This window comes from Rana temporaria, chromosome 1, assembly GCF_905171775.1.
Source record: "Rana temporaria chromosome 1, aRanTem1.1, whole genome shotgun sequence".
NCBI classification, from domain to species: Eukaryota; Metazoa; Chordata; class Amphibia; order Anura; family Ranidae; genus Rana; species Rana temporaria.
The window spans coordinates 202,977,619-202,994,784 of NC_053489.1; the positions used below are offsets into that span (position 1 = coordinate 202,977,619).

The 17,166-nt window shown below is 43.6% G+C and overlaps 1 protein-coding gene across 9 annotated transcripts in view; it reads left to right on the plus strand.

Moving 5' to 3' along the window:
- FBRSL1 (fibrosin like 1) overlaps positions 1 to 17,166 on the plus strand; it is a 694,818-nt gene that overhangs the window by 253,794 nt on the left and 423,858 nt on the right. The window lies entirely within an intron of this gene.

Genomic DNA, 17,166 nt, shown 5'->3' on the forward strand with positions numbered 1-17,166 from the left:
CTTTTAAGGTGGGAAAACCTGTATGAAAATATTTGTGAATTTACATTTTAAAATAATATCCAAACAATTGATAATAATGCTGGTGATTTACATTTTAGATGACCTGTGCATTAATGCTTTTTGCGAGTTTCAAATTCCAGTTTGGAAAAAAGTCATAAAAATGAGTGATGAAAAACAGAATTTATTGTGCTTTTGTGAACGGAATTGATCATCCACTTTTGACCAAAAGAACGGTACTACTGAAATTGATGAAAACCGTGCTAAGCATATGACAGACGGTACGAGTGCACGGAAGGTAAAAAGCCCCAACTGAATTGGTTACCAAAAGAATGAATTTTATCACTTCAACTGAACACAAGAGAAGTTAATTAAATAAGAGTAATAAAGTATGGCGCGGGTTGCTACGTGTATCTAATAGTTCCCACCACACTCATTAGACAGTAAGCTCACAGCTGAGATGTTTCCTTGGCTTGTTTACATCATCTATTGCTGAATATGGAGTCTCTGCTCTTATACTTTGCTCTTCACATCCTCATTAAAATGGCCCACGGTGAACACTCCTTTGTGTACACATCTACTTGTATTTAGCAGTCCCTATTGGGTAACAATATAGACAAAGTATATAGTTGGAGCCATTGTCCCCCATGCTCCCCCCCCCCGCATTACAATACATCAAAGGACTGACTTTCCCAAACTCCAAGACATGATTAAAAAGTCAAAATCAAGCATTGAATTAGGTGTGATCATGTTTTCCCTGCAGTCTTCTATGTGGGTTCACCACCGACTAACTGACACTATTTACAGGCAGCCAAAAGTGCCTCTAGCTGTATGTCTCTTCTCACTGTCAAACACTCGGGGAAACTGAAATAAACGGAACCACAGTGTTGGAGCACAGCCAGTTTTGCAGTTTATTTTGTTTTTTGATACTCTGCAGCATGATACAATGGTGAATGCTTTTTAGATTATTTGACACTTTGTTTCTGTTCCAGACGTCTAGAGTTTTAGCAGTCACAAGGAATGTGCACCCCAACATGAGGCCTGTATATACAAGGTCTAAAACGAGTCGGTTCACAATTAATATTCGGGATCGACCGATTATTGGTAAGGCCGATTTTATTGCAGGCCGATATCGGCGTTGTAAAAAAAATTGGTTGCAAACTGAGAAGTGAGCGCAAACGTGCTCCTCCATAGCAAATGACTTGCCAATGTGGCACACAAAGAAGAGGAGGGACCCCAGAAAAGGAGGATCGGACCTGCTCTGTGCAATACCAGGCACAGAGCAGGTAAGTAAGGTTAGCGTGTTTTGTTTTAGAAAAAGAAAACAGAAGTAGTTACTACCGCTTTAAACCTAATACAGAGCCTTGTGGTACACCACTGGTGACTGGTCTCTGTTCCAAATGAACCCTATTTGCAACCACACTCTGGAATCTATCTTTTACCCAACTGCATATCTACAGAACCATCCAGTGCCTAAAGTGGAACTTCACTCTCTGTCAACATTTGACAGTTTTTATTCTTTGAGCGGCTAGCATTAGTAAATCAATAGGAAGGTATATTGTATTTACGGGTTTTAAACTTTTTTTCTGCCATTTCTTCATTTACTTCCTGGTTACTTGCCTTGGCAAATGATGTCAGACATCCCAGGTGTCTTCAGGAGGGAAGGAGGAGCTTTCTCAGCTAAGCACACCCTCCTGTCTGCATGCCTGAGTTAAAGACAAATGGATTCCAGGAAGTAAATGCTACATGAATAATCTGCCCTTACTCAAGATGAGCACGGCGAGAAATGCTAGAGGATGTTTTTCAAAGCGATTTCTTAGCAAAATAAAGCATGGCGACATGGATGGATGGGGGTTTGTGGTGCTCAGATACAGTGTAGTTACGCTTTAAGTCCTAGCTTGTGAAATTTCTTTGTGAGTAAATTATGTGGAATTCCTTGCTGAAATCAAGATAGCCTATGACCACCACCCTGGTCCAAAACATTTGTGATATGTGTGTGTCAAGAAGTTCAATCAGATTAGTCTGATATTATCTGCCCTCGGTAAAGCCATGCCAAATAAAGAAACAGTTTGCAATGTCTGACTTTTAACATTACATTCAATATTACAGAACAAGTCCAGGTGTATGTGAGCAACTCCTATCCCCAGAAATGCAATGGCCTGGATAAACGAAAACCATTGAAATAGGAACAGACATGTCTTATTTTAGGCTTATGAAGACTAGCCTGATTAATTAGAGAAGAATGTGAAGAGATAATGAAGTGGCTGAATGCAAGCTATTGCAATTTCAACATCCTTCCCTTGAAAATTCATTCAGCCATTTTCATTCCTCTACTTCATACGCTTAGAAATCTAGTCTGTGCCCACCCAGTCCCCTATATCGATTGACACCACAGTTTATTATACATAGCAAAACATTTTAAGTCTAGTACACACGGGCCAAATGTTGGTCGACATCGGCCGGTTCAGTAAAAACCAGTGGATATTCGTGTGTATGGCAGCTGGTCTGACAGAAGCCAGCTTCTGTCGGATGAGCATGCTGGAAAACCAGCAGCCAATCGGCTCCCAGTCAGCGCTCCCAGCCAATGGTGTGTTTTTGGATTAAGATAAAAAGCCCTCTGTGTGTAGCTGCCCCCCCTGCCCCCCCTGAGGTCCATCTCAATCCAGCGAGGTTCAAGAGTGCCTCGGCCGTCCAGGGCTTTCCCTCCTAATTGGCTGAGACACAGCAGTGGTGCCATTGGCTCTCGCTTTCAATCAAAGTCAGTTAGCCACTGAGGAGAGAGTGGGGGCAGGGCCAAACAGCGGCTAAATGTCTGAATTGATACACTGGGTTGCGGCTCGACTCGGGTGCCTCCATAGCAAACTGCTTGCTGTGGGGGCACTCAACAGGAGGGAGGGGCCAGAATCCCAGAAGAGGGACCTGAGAAGAGGAGGATCTGGGCTGCTATAAGCAAATCCATTACATAGAGCAGGTAGGTATAACATGTTTGTTATTTTTATATATAAAAAAAAAAACAAGTCTTTACAATTTAAGCCAATTAGTGAGGTTCATTAATTTAGAATGGCACACCAAGGAACAAGTAATGTAGTTCTCAACAAACCCACACTGCAGTTTATCTCAACACACATACCACACATTGTGGTGCAGCTACCTTAACGCAACATATGTTGATGCACATGTAGTAACGGGTTACAGGATAGAAAATCACTCAATTCCACCTTTAAACACAGACAGTGTTGATGGTGGAATCCCTCTTGTGGAGCCATTGTCTTCTTCCACTGGGGGAAACACAGTCATTATTATCATCGCAAACACATTAATCGTAATAATAATCACAAAATCTGGCAGGCTGGTTGTACCCACGTTGATTTGGATTGATAATGTGGTGACCGGGGAGGGTGACCCCACGGCCACACACATGCGCTTGATGGTTAGCTACTTGGTTCTTGGGGCTAGGAGCCCATGGTCAGGTGGTATTAACCCTTAGTGAGGGCCAGATGGTATTAACCCTCTCTGTCACGTGACGCCACTGTAGTCTTGGAATACCCCGGGAAACTACAGCTCCGGGGGCCTCCGTATCCCCGCTAGTTGGGATGGTAATAACACAGTCCACAACAGGGGTTAAAACAACGAAGGCTTTACTGACATGAAGGCAGGTGTCAAAATCTTCACAGCGTTTAAACAGAGTGTCAAAATGTTCTGCAGGCAGTCTCTAGAGCAGTAGTTCTCAACCTTTTAGTGCCGTGACCCCTTAATAAAATTTCCCAAGTTGTGGGGACCCCCAACAGTAAAATTATTTTCGTAGCGTGGCTTGTCAGCACCTAAGGCAAGACAAGTAATTTGCGCCCCTAACCCACGGAAATTTAGCGCTCCCTGAGTCCCCTCCAATCATACAGTATTAAAAACCTCATATGGTACATTTTAGGATATACCACTCTTTCTCTTTGTTCTCCTCTTTTTCCCTTTTATCTCTCACTATCCTAATTTCTTGTTTTTTCCCCATCGCTCTCTCTAGCCGTCTTTCTTGTTTTTTCTCTTATTCTCTCTCTCCCTTTTTCTTTCTTCCTCCCCCTCTTTTCCTCTCCCTTCCATGTATTCTCTATTTTAATTCCTTCTCTTACTTCTTGGTGAGGGGTGGGATGAGTGGCAATGCTGGGGGGAGTTCTGGTCAGCCAACTTGGGTCTTCTTGATTAAGGTCATCTGCTGATCTGAGAACTGTAGTGGGGACTTTTATGGTAACTATAATCACAGGTAGTGTTACCCAGTGTGTCTCTGACTTTGTTTCGTCTCGTAGCAGTGACACCTATGCTGAAATCAGGAGATGGGGTCTCCTCCAGCCCCTCCTACCTCACAATCCTCACCAATCAGCGGACCTCCAGTCTCTGCCCCCCAGCCATGCTGTGAACTTAATGGGTGGCTGCAAAGAGGCTGAGTGGGCGGCCGTGTGCTCCAGGTACAGCCCAGCTGGGTGGCCACCGACTCCAGAGACAGCCCTGCTGAGCAGCCGCAAGAAGGCTGGGAGAGTGGTGCGGGTTTCAGGAACAGCCCAGGATCTGGTGACCCCTGGAAAATTATCATTTGACCCCCAAGGGGGTCCCGACCCCCAGGTTGAGAACCACTGCTCTAGAGGATCACACGGCTGATAATGCTTGAGCTTAGCTGATCATATATATATACTCGGCTGCAAAAGCCGGATTAGTAATTCAGGGCCTATGCTTAACTAGGCTGAAAAATAGATACACTTACTGAAGTGTCTGACTTGAGGCTTTTCGCCGGAATAACGGATTGATCCGATAAATGAGCTGAAGTACTGGTTCTGTAATGTTTAGGAATGCTCCACTCTTTGCTGTATTTTCTCCTGAACTGAAGGCTTCTGGCCTGCACTGCTTCTCTGACTGTGTTTTGCTCTGCTCTGCCAGGAACTGTGTGTAGTCTAGACTGGCTTAAACAGGAAGTACAATCCCTTATAAGGGCCTGATGAGACTGAAGCCCATTGGTTGAGAGCTGTGGATCATAGAGACTGACCTGTAGTATAACACAACACAATAAGGTCTTGTCTAGCACTTAGTCCTCCCGACTCTAATACACTGACTGAACATGAGATGGTAATACACTCTGACTGAACATGAGATGGCTGACTAAACCTCTTAAAGCTATACACACCTAATAAACGTATTATCAACCATAACAGTATAAATCACATCATAACTAGCTGAGTCCCTGCAGGGGAGACCCCACAAGCCGAGGGCCTCAATCTGACAGGGCCTACAGCAAATACCTGTACTGGGACACCACAATAAACTTTGGTACATTCAGCCTGCCCATACATGGTTAGAATCTCACTTGGTCCCTGCTGAATGGCCAAGATTCAAACCATCCATGGATGACTTTACAAAGTGATAATGTGGTTGTTATGCGTCAATTTTAAATTGAAAAAAAAAAAAGTAATTTTTTGATGCCCGAAAAGTGAGACCAACCTTTGCACATTTTTATTTATTTTTTAAGCATAAAGCTTTTGCTATCATTTGATTATGCTAAAGTGGAACTAAAGGCAAAACTTTTTTTTTTCCCATTTTTATAGAGTAAGTGAGAGTTATAACTGTGTGTTCCATTGGGAGATTTCCCTTCACTTACCTGCCTCCATAGCCAAAACACAAAGTGACCGGAAATACCTCTAAAGTGAGGGAAACCCTGGCTGTCGCCAGAACTAGAGCCTCCAATTGGAGAATATCCCCTCTAATCCTGTTCTGTTGACGACTGCCATTTTTTCCCTTTTGGTGATGACCGTAAATCGGACAAATGGGGTGTCAGGGTCAGCAGCTAAGACCACCAGACACGTAGCTACACAGAGGAACCAAGACCAAACAAAGTATTTTATCATTAAAGTGATATTTATTTATTTATAGTGAACACCCGCCAATAAACATACACAGCAACTAGTGAAAACATAAACCACTCCAGCAAACTAGAACAATAATAACTAATGAACCCAACTGCTATCTATATACAATATCTACAACACAAGGGACAAGGTAACAGGGATGCAAGGAGGGGAAACACGAGCATGGAACAAGGCAGTAGGGTGCAGGATGGATCAGGAGAAGGGAAGGTTCAGGAACGTTATCAGGCACAATCTGGTAGCAAGGAGGGATCAGACAGGATAGTGACACCCTGGGAGAAGGGAGGAGCAGCCTTAAATATCCACCTGGCAGCTGGAGCCAGGTGTGGCTGGTCAGAACCTGCTGGCTTCTGGGAGACACCTGCTGGTGGACACTGGAACTGCAGCCATCTGCAAAGTGAACCCCAGTGCCACCAGCAGGTGAACTCAACCCTCACATATGGTGAATGTTTTTTTTCCCCTCCCTCCTTCTCCCCCCTTCCTTTCTCTCTTGCTTGCTCGCTCTCTCTTTCTCCTCCCTCTCTCCCCCCCTCTTTCTTCCCCCTTCTCCCATCTCTGTTCCCCTGTTCCCCCCCTCTCCCTTCCCTCACCCCCTCTCTCTTACACCCCCTCTTCTCTCTCTCTCTCTCTCAACCTCTCCCTCCCCCTCTGTCTCTCTCAACCTCTCCCTCCCCCCTCTCTCTCAACCTCTCCCCCCCCTCTGTGTCTCTCTCTCTCAACCTCTCCCTCCCCCTCTGTGTCTCTCTCTCTCAACCTCTCCCTCCCCCTCTGTCTCTCTCAACCTCTCCCTCCCCCCTCTCTCTCAACCTCTCCCCCCCCTCTGTGTCTCTCTCAACCTCTCCCCCCCCTCTGTGTCTCTCTCTCTCAACCTCTCCCTCCCCCTCTGTGTCTCTCTCAACCTCCCCCTCCCCCCCCCTCTCTCTCTCTCTCTCTCTCTCTCTCTCTCTCTCTCTCTCTCACAACCCCCTCTGTCTCTCTCAACCTCCCCCCCCCCTCTGTCTCTCTCAACCTCTCCCCCCCCTCTGTCTCCCCCCCCCCCCCCTCTGTCTCAATCCTTTCTCTCCTCTTTTTCTCTCCTCTCTCTCCTCTCTCTCTCCTCTCTCTCCTCTACTTTCTCCTCTCTACTCTCTCTCCTTTCTCCCCCTACACACACACACACACACACACACACACACACACACACACACACACACACACACACACACACACACACACACACACACACACACACACACACACACATATATATATATATATATATATATATATATATATATATATATATATATATATATATCTCTTTCCTTAGCCAAACACTGAAATTGCAGGATGTAGCCATTCACAAGTCTGCTGCATGTGGGATTTGTTCCAGCAAGAGCTGTGTCAGCTGAGCGATCAGGAGCTTTCCACCCTCCAGCATGGAGCAGTAATGCCTGGCTCTGCTTCTAGTGCTGCCATTAGACAATACGTACATCGCATATTCTCTGCATAAACAAATATCTGTGATATTTGTGTTCACGTTCTACTTGCAGATCTATGTGACTTTAATAAGGTATCATTTGCCAGCTGAGGTAAAGTGAGAAACTTTACACATGGTGCATGTTGCCTAGACTTCTGCCATTCCCAATATTCATCATTTAATAGGTTATTTGTATTCCTTCACCCAGAATGCCAATCCTCTTGTAAACAATTAGTGCCCTTTAAATTCCACTTTGTGTGTGTGTGTGTGTGTGTAAAGAGAAAAATATTTTTTTACCGTATGCTAATTTTCAGCTGCCTTTCTGATCATTCTCAAACCTGTTTGGTGTAGTAAGACAGTGATCCCCAAGTTACACACAGACAGGTCCATCTTAAAGTGACCCTGTCATTAGAGTAATACAGACGCTGCCATTGCTTAATTCAATTTAAAAATGTCTTAACTGTGTCTTAATTATTTTGAATTCGCAAACCTAGAACATGTCTGTGTGCCAGAAAAGTGTCCTTTTCTGTATACTTGTTTCAGATTAGTGATTCAGGAACTATTCTAGCCAAAGGATCAGCAGGACAGTCAGGCATAGTTACATAGTAGGTGAGGTTGGAAAAACACAAGTCCATCAAGTCCAACCAATGTGTGTGATTTATATGTCAGTATTACATTGTTTACATGGTTTATCCCTGTATGTTGTGGTCATTCAGGGGCTTAATCTAATAGTTTTTTTAAACTATTGATGCTCCCAGCTAAGACCACCGCTTGTGGAAGAGAATTCCACATCCTTGCCGCTCTTGCAGTAAAGAACCATATACATAGTTTAAGGTTAAACCTCTTTTCTTATTTTAGTGAGTGGCCACGTGTCTTTATTAAACTCCCGTCCACTGAAAGGTTTTATCCCTATTGTGGAGTCACCAGTATGGTATTTGTAAATTTAAATCATATCCCCTCTCAAGTGTCTCTTCTCCAGAGAGAATACGTTCAGTGCTCACAACCTTTCTTCATAACTAATATCCTCCAGATCCTTTATTAGTTTTGTTCCCCTCCTTTGTACTCGCTCCATTTCCAGTACATCCTTCCTGAGGTCTGGTGCCCAGAACAGGACAGCATACTCTAGGTGCGGCCGGACCAGAGTCTTGTAGAGCAGGAGAATTATTGTCTTATCTCTGGAGTTGATCCCCTTTTTAATGCATGCCAGTATTCTGTTTGCTTTGTTAGCAGCAGCTTGGCATTGCATGCCATTGCTGAGCCTATCATCTACTAGGACCCCCATGTCCTTTTCCATCCTAGATACCCCCAGATGTTCTCCCCCTAGTGAGGGGGGTACATCTAGCATTTTCAGAAGCATTTTCAGAAGCAATGGCAGCCTCCATGATGCACTCATTTCATTTAAGGTCACAAAGTATTGGAAATCACGATTTTCACAGTGTAGAAATGGGTAGTTAGACATTAATGGTAAAGTTCTGTGCGTGTATAAATATGTTTGTGTATGTATATGCAATTACAGACAAGCGGGAGAGCTTTATGACCACCTACCTAATATTGAGTATGTCCCCCGGATCAGCATGGGCACCCTGACCAGTCTGTGGCTATGCAGACTCATTCACAACATGCTACAAGGCCCATTTTTGTATAGAATTGCAGTGTGCATGTTTATGGGAGTTATGGGAGCTTTATTCTGTAATCACACAGCTTACTATGTTTAATCCCCATCTTTCCTCTTTAGTTAACTTTTAAATGGCCAAGTGCGCAAAACCATTTTTTGCTGACAATACATATTTATTATTTTAAATAGATCCTTTGGCTTTTTTTTTACTGTAAGGCTTACTTAATAGTTCTCTAGAATGTAGATAATCACTTTGTGCTTCCTGAAATAGAGAGGTTGCAGCACTTGTAGTCATGCCAGAGGTTGCATCGGATCTGTCCCTTTTCATTACTGTGTTGGCCTTGACATAAAGCACTCTCTGTCCCTCAGTGCATCGGCTTCCTGTTTTGATCTCTTTCTCCGAGCTTTGATGTAATCCAGTTTTCTACACACAGTGAACCGATCCCATCCTCACAAAGTAAATATGGCTGTGTTTCAAATGTTTCTGATCTGTATGCTTGTCAGTTGAAACATTTTCTCTGTCTGCACCCTTGCATCTATGTTCTTCCACCATGAAAATAATTCCTGATTGGTTGCTGTGAACAATACTTCATAATTTCTTTTTTTTTTCTGCTAGCATTGCAGAATGGACGAAACACGTGCGTGCTTGTTCTGGTCTAGTGTATAAAATGTTATTGTAAGGTTAAAAGGCGCTCTTTCCAAATGTAATACGCTGGCTTTTCTGCTGCCACAGACTATTGGGTCTCATTCTGCGCGTAATCAGAATGTGGACACAGCTGAGTAAACTAGTGTACATCTCTATCTCTCTGCTACAATCCATGTATGAAATCTCTATTACAGTTTAATATTTTTCAGTTGTGGTCATCAGAAGTCAAGGAGTGATACTGGCTAAATGTTAAACTTCATTTTCCATGTCACATCCTGGATTTATTGCATGTACTGCTTTTCAGTTCTGTCATCGCAATCTTTCAATGCCTACATGATAAAATACACAGGACCTTGACATCCCAAAGTGAGCAAGGGTGAATAATACCACGTAGAGTACGTTGGTTACGTTTAGTATGAATAACAATTGCAGCATACATTTTTTTTTTACTTTGTGTCTTTGAGTATTGTGATTGGGATGGTAATGTAAGAAGGTTTTTATGTGACAAAAATGACAATTGCATTGTCCAAATATGGTCACTTTTTAAATTTTTTTTTTTTGCAAATCCATTTTATTATATATAAAATTGATTTGCACGTGTGTGTGTGTGTGTGTGTATATATATATATATATATATATATATATATATATATATATATATATATATATATATATATATATATACCGTGTGTGTGTGTGTAAAAAAAAAAAAAAATATATATATATATATATATATATATATATATATATAGATAGTACATACACACACGTGTGTGTGTGTATATATATATATATATATATATATATATATATATATATATATATAGATAGTACATACACACACGTGTGTGTGTGTATATATATATATATATATATATATATATATATATAGTACATACACACACGTGTGTGTGTGTGTGTGTGTATATATATACAGGGAGTGCAGAATTATTAGGCAAGTTGTATTTTTGAGGATTAATTTTATTATTGAACAACAACCATGTTCTCAATGAACCCAAAAAACTCATTAATATCAAAGCTGAATATTTTTGGAAGTAGTTTTTAGTTTGTTTTTAGTTTTAGCTATTTTAGGGGGATATCTGTGTGTGCAGGTGACTATTACTGTGCATAATTATTAGGCAACTTAACAAAAAACAAATATATACCCATTTCAATTATTTATTTTTACCAGTGAAACCAATATAACATCTCAACATTCACAAATATACATTTCTGACATTCAAAAACAAAACAAAAACAAATCAGTGACCAATATAGCCACCTTTCTTTGCAAGGACACTCAAAAGCCTGCCATCCATGGATTCTGTCAGTGTTTTGTTCTGTTCACCATCAACATTGCGTGCAGCAGCAACCACAGCCTCCCAGACACTGTTCAGAGAGGTGTACTGTTTTCCCTCCTTGTAAATCTCACATTTGATGATGGGCCACAGGTTCTCAATGGGGTTCAGATCAGGTGAACAAGGAGGCCATGTCATTAGTTTTTCTTCTTTTATACCCTTTCTTGCCAGCCACGCTGTGGAGTACTTGGACGTGTGTGATGGAGCATTGTCCTGCATGAAAATCATGTTTTTCTTGAAGGATGCAGACTTCTTCCTGTACCACTGCTTGAAGAAGGTGTCTTCCAGAAACTGGCAGGAGGACTGGGAGTTGAGCTTCACTCCATCCTCAACCCGAAAAGGCCCCACAAGCTCATCTTTGATGATACCAGCCCAAACCAGTACTCCACCTCCACCTTGCTGGCGTCTGAGTCGGACTGGAGCTCTCTGCCCTTTACCAATCCAGCCACGGGCCCATCCATCTGGCCCATCAAGACTCACTCTCATTTCATCAGTCCATAAAACCTTAGAAAAATCAGTCTTGAGATATTTCTTGACGTTTCAGCTTGTGTGTCTTGTTCAGTGGTGGTCGTCTTTCAGCCTTTCTTACCTTGGCCATGTCTCTGAGTATTGCACACCTTGTGCTTTTGGGCACTCCAGTGATGTTGCAGCTCTGAAATATGGCCAAACTGGTGGCAAGTGGCATCTTGGCAGCTGCACGCTTGACTTTTCTCAGTTCATGGGCAGTTATGTTGCGCCTTGGATTTTCCACACGCTTCTTGCGACCCTTTTGACTATTTTGAATGAAACGCTTGATTGTTCGATGATCACGCTTCAGAAGCTTTGCAATTTTAAGAGTGCTGCATCCCTCTGCAAGATATCTCACTATTTTTGACTTTTCTGAGCCTGTCAAGTCCTTCTTTTGACCCATTTTGCCAAAGGAAAGGAAGTTGCCTAATAATTATGCACACCTGATATAGGGTGTTGATGTCATTAGACCACACCCCTTCTCATTACAGAGATGCACATCACCTAATATGCTTAATTGGTAGTAGGCTTTCGAGCCTATACAGCTTGGAGTAAGACAACATGCATAAAGAGGATGATGTGGTCAAAATACTCATTTGCCTAATAATTCTGCACTCCCTGTATATATGTGTGTGTGTGTGTGTGTGTGTGTATGTATATATATGTGTGTATATATATATATATATATGGAGAGCCCACAACCCGGAGCAGAGGAAAGCACTGAAGCAATGAGTAAGGTAAGTACAACACCTTATTAGGACGCTTTTAACCATGGGGACCTTAACCAATGTACTCCCAACAAAAAATACCTGAAAGAGTTTGAATCCTGCTCCACTCCATCCAGAAACTTGGAGGAAAAATGTGTTGGCACACTAAATTGTCAGGAGTCAGATTTTTGTACAAGTTAAAGTGGTTGTAAACCTTTACATATACCCAGTGAAAAGGCACCTTCTCCACTTCTTATCCTTGCCAGTTGAAGTTGCTTCTACTCTTTAGAAGAGCTGCTTTTTCTTGGTGTCAGGAAAACTTGTCAGAAGCGAGTCATGTTGATAGTGGAGGAATGACGCAGCAGACAGAAATGACAATTAGTGTTTTTAATTGAGACAAGTACACACTACAGAGGGATAGGCTTTGTTTAAATTCCATGTCTGATGTTTACAACCACTTTAACCACTTCCCGACAGCCGTACGACTATTGACGGCCGCGGGGTGGTTCTAATTCTCTGAGGCGCCGTCAATAGACGTCCGCCCCTTTGCTCGTTCCCCGCTCGCGCGCTCCCGAGCGCGCAGCGGGGAACTGCTGTGCTGGCCGTGTCCCTCGGACACAGCCAGTTACAGATCGCCGTGAACGGCCAATCGGAGCGGCCGTTTCCTAGGCGATCTGTGCGGCCAATGAGAGATGATCTCATATGTTTACATATGAAATCATCTCTCATTGCCGGCTCTCGCAGACAGCGGTGCTGTCAGGGAGAGAGGAGACGGATCTGTGTCTCTTGTACATAGAGACACAGATCGGTCACCCCCCCCCCCCCCCCCCCAGTCATCCCCCTTCACCCACAGTTGGAACACTAATTAGGGTATACATTTAACCCCTTCCTCACCCCCTAGTGTTAACCCCTTCCCTGCCAGTCACATTTATACAGTAATTAGTGCATATTTATAGCACTGATTGCAGTATAAATGTGAATGGCGCCAAAAATGTGTCAAAAGTGTCCGATGTGTCCGCCATAATGTCGCAGTCGCAATAAAAATCGCAGATCGCCGCCATTACTAGTAAAAAAAAAAATAATTATGTCCCTTATTTTGTAGGCGCTATAACTTTTGCGCAAACCAGTCGCTTATTGCGATTTTTTTTTTTTTTTACTAAAAATATGTAGAATACGTATCGGCCTAGTCTGAGGATAAAAAAATATTTTTTTTAAAAAATTGAGCCATTTATTACAGCAACAAGTAAACAATTTTTTTTTTTTTCAAAATTGTCGCTCTATTTTTGTTTATAGCGCAAAAAATAAAAACCGCAGAGGTGATCAAATACCACCAAAAGAAAGCTCTATTTGTGGGAAAAAAAGGACGTCAATTTTGTTTGGGAGCCACGTCGCACGACCGCGCAATTGTCAGTTAAAGCGACGCAGTGCCGAATCACAAAAAGTCCTCTGGGCAGGAAGGGGGTTTAAGTGCCCAGTAAGGAAGTGGTTAAAGACAACTTATTGTGTGTATGTGTGCGCATTAGCTAAGATACACACGTTACTTTCTGGCTTGTCGCTCTATAGCAGACCTGGGCAAACTACGGCCCGCGGGCCGTATACGGCCCGGCGGACCTTTTAATCCGGCCCACCCCCGCCACCGAAATCGCCGCCGCTGCCACGTTAATCACCGCGGCGGGGAACATTACAGACAGCGTTCGTTTGAACAGCTGTTTTCCCCGCCGCGCATAGACACTCCCCCTTGGACGGATCTGTCCAATCGCGAGCAAGGGGGAGTCACATAGACACTCCCCCTTGCTCGCGATTGGACAGATCCGTCCAAGGGGGAGTGTCTATGCGCAGCGGGGAAAACAGCTGTTCAAACGAACGCTGTCTGTAATGTTCCCCGCCGCTGTGATAACAGTAGGCAGGGCCGGGAGGGGTCACTGTGCCCATCACATGCAGCCACTTGTGCCAACACATGCAGCCACTTGTGCCAACACACGCAGCCACTGTGCCACCATAAATTGTCGCCACTGTGCCAATCGCACGCAGCCACTGTGCCAATCACACGTAGCCACTGTGCCAATCACATGCAGCCACTGTGCCAATCACACGCAGCCACTGTTCCCATCAAACGCAGCCACTGTGCCAATCACACGCAGCCACTGTGCAATCAATTGTTGCCACTGTTCCCAAACACAGCCACTGTGCCAATCACACGCAGCCACTGTGCCAATCACACGCAGCCACTGTGCCAATCACACGCAGCCACTGTGCCAATCACACGCAGCCACTGTTCCCATCAAACGCAGCCACTGTGCCAATCACACGCAGCCACTGTGCAATCAATTGTTGCCACTGTTCCCAAACAAAGCCACTGTGCCAATCACATGCAGCCACTGTGCCATTAATTGTTGCCACTGTGCCCATCACAAGCAGCCACTGTGCCATCAATTGTCGCCACTGTGCCCATCAAACGCAACCACTGTGCCATCACACGCAGCCACTGTGCCATCACATGCAGCCACTGTTTAATCAATTGTTATTGATTAAACAGTGGCTGCCTGTCCCCAGCGTCTGTCCCCCTCCTGTGTCATGTCCCCAGCGTCTGTCCCCCTCCTGTGTCATGTCCCCAGCGTCTGTCCCCCTCCTGTGTCATGTCCCCAGCGTCTGTCCCCCTCCTGTGTCATGTCCCCAGCGTCTGTCCCCCTCCTGTGTCATGTCCCCAGCCTCTGTCCCCCTCCTGTGTCATGTCCCCAGCCTCTGTCCCCCTCCTGTCATGTCCCCAGCCTCTGTCCCCCTCCTGTGTCATGTCCCCAGCCTCTGTCCCCCTCCTGTGTCATGTCCCCAGCCTCTGTCCCCCTCCTGTACCATGTCCCCAGCCTCTGTCCCCCTCCTGTGCCATGTCTATAACAAGTACTCGTACCAGTTTTCCAACAATGATATTTACTGCTTTTTATAAAGAAATACAATTGATTTTATGCAGTATTGAGTTTAGCCTTTTGGCCCGGCCCTCCAAAATATTTTTAGTTTCTCATGTGGCCCCATCGAAAAAATAATTGCCCACCCCTGCTCTATAGACATATCATATGTCACTCTTCCCCTTAGTTCATGTGGCAGCTTTCAATACTGGTGTGTCAGGCATACGTAAACATTTCCAGCAGGTGACTGGCATCTTGCACAGAGTAGCAGCACTATCAGCAATGGAAGGTTTAGCATTTAGGGTCATTATTACTGTATGTGTGTAGATTCTGTTGGCTGCTCTAGCGGGACTTCTTGTTGATTCCCAGTAAGCAGCTGTGTAGCCACTAATGATGTCCCCGTAGAGCTGTCATAGCTCCAGTATGAGAGCGTTCCCATTATGAGCAGAGAATCCTGTAAAGCTTCTATATATCGTCTCCCAAGGAGCTTTGTGAATCGGGGAAATAATGTGCAAGAACCATTGTACAATTTGTCCGAAGCATTGTTCACATTTGTAACAATGTCATTTGTCAGCATGCAGTCCAATCGGTTTGTTTGCAATCCTCATATTGAATAGGATGCGGCAGAAAGGCCAGAGTGGTGGATATTACTGTTCCATTCCCTTTAAAAGAACATGAGACTCCTTTTTAGTATAATATGAATGTGGAACCTTTAAATCAACATGTACCGGTATTCATTTTTGGGAGAATGTTGGCAAATAGAGCATACCGAGGGGTTTGCACATAACAATGTCATACCAGATTATCAGTGACACAGCTTGTTGCCTGAATTATCAGCTGTGACTGTAAGGCTGTGAAGGGGTTAACAAAGTGCTAGCTTGTGCTTATTATGTGCAATGGTTGGAAGTTGCCCAGAGACGCTTTATAACGAGTTCAAACTGTCCAAAATGATATTTCCCCCAAAAAACAGTTGGAATAGCAGGTATTTATAACCCTTACGTTAGCCCTGTTCCCAACAAGGCCATGGGGTGCATCCATTCTTCTGTGGTTTCCTACTCAGGTCTTTTCTTTTTAACAACTATAGAATAGTGCATATTATAATGCTCTTGGAAAGGTGAGCATGTTGATGGGTACCAGTGCTTTTACCCCCCCCCCCTTTTTTTTCTTCATCTAAATTGAGGACATCAGTGCATTTTGTGTGAATTTTTCTGCATTTTAGATGTGTTCCAATCCTTAAAGTAAAATTGCAACATTTTAATGACTGCACATATGAACTAGGACCATTGGAATCCATGTAAAATACTGTCTATGCTTTTTTGATGCAGAATAAAACGCACTGCACTACATCTGGTGTGAACTAGTCCTGGTTCACACTAGTGCAGTTTCTGATGCAACTTGAGTTTCTCAGAATTGCTTGACTATGGAAATTGCATTGTTGTCAATGGTGCACGTTCACATCAATACAACTTGGCACAGTGCGATGTTGGAAAAGGTTCCTGTACTAATTTAGTTTGATTTCCAGTGCGATTTTGGCCTCATAGAATATGCAAACCACATACAAGGTTGCACTGTTTAATCACACTGAAAATCGGATTGCACTGACTTCTATGTAGCGGAGGAATCCTGAGTTTCTTCAATGTTCCATACAGTGTTATCTGCAAATTACATTTTTTTGTATGAGCCCTGTACACACGATCCGAAAATCTTACAAAAAATGCTGCAATCGAATCGATCGTACGATAATTGGATCGTTAATACAGAGCTTTCGAGAGCCGACCAGGACAGTTCATCCAATGTTATTCCATCGGACATGCACGGGATTTTTTTCCGTACAATGCCAGATTGCACGATTTTAGTTTAATCGGTTTAGTGGTAGTTCGAAAATGCATTACAACACATGACATCGCTTCCGAATTTTTATTCTGTCGTACGAGAATTTTCGTGACTTTAGTAAACTCATCAGATTCAACGTGAGATTAGCATGCAAAAAAAGGGACGATCATTCGTCCGATAATCTCATCGTGTGTACGGGGCATTAGCTGTACTTTGTTTGCATTTGTTTCTTTACCCTGTGTTC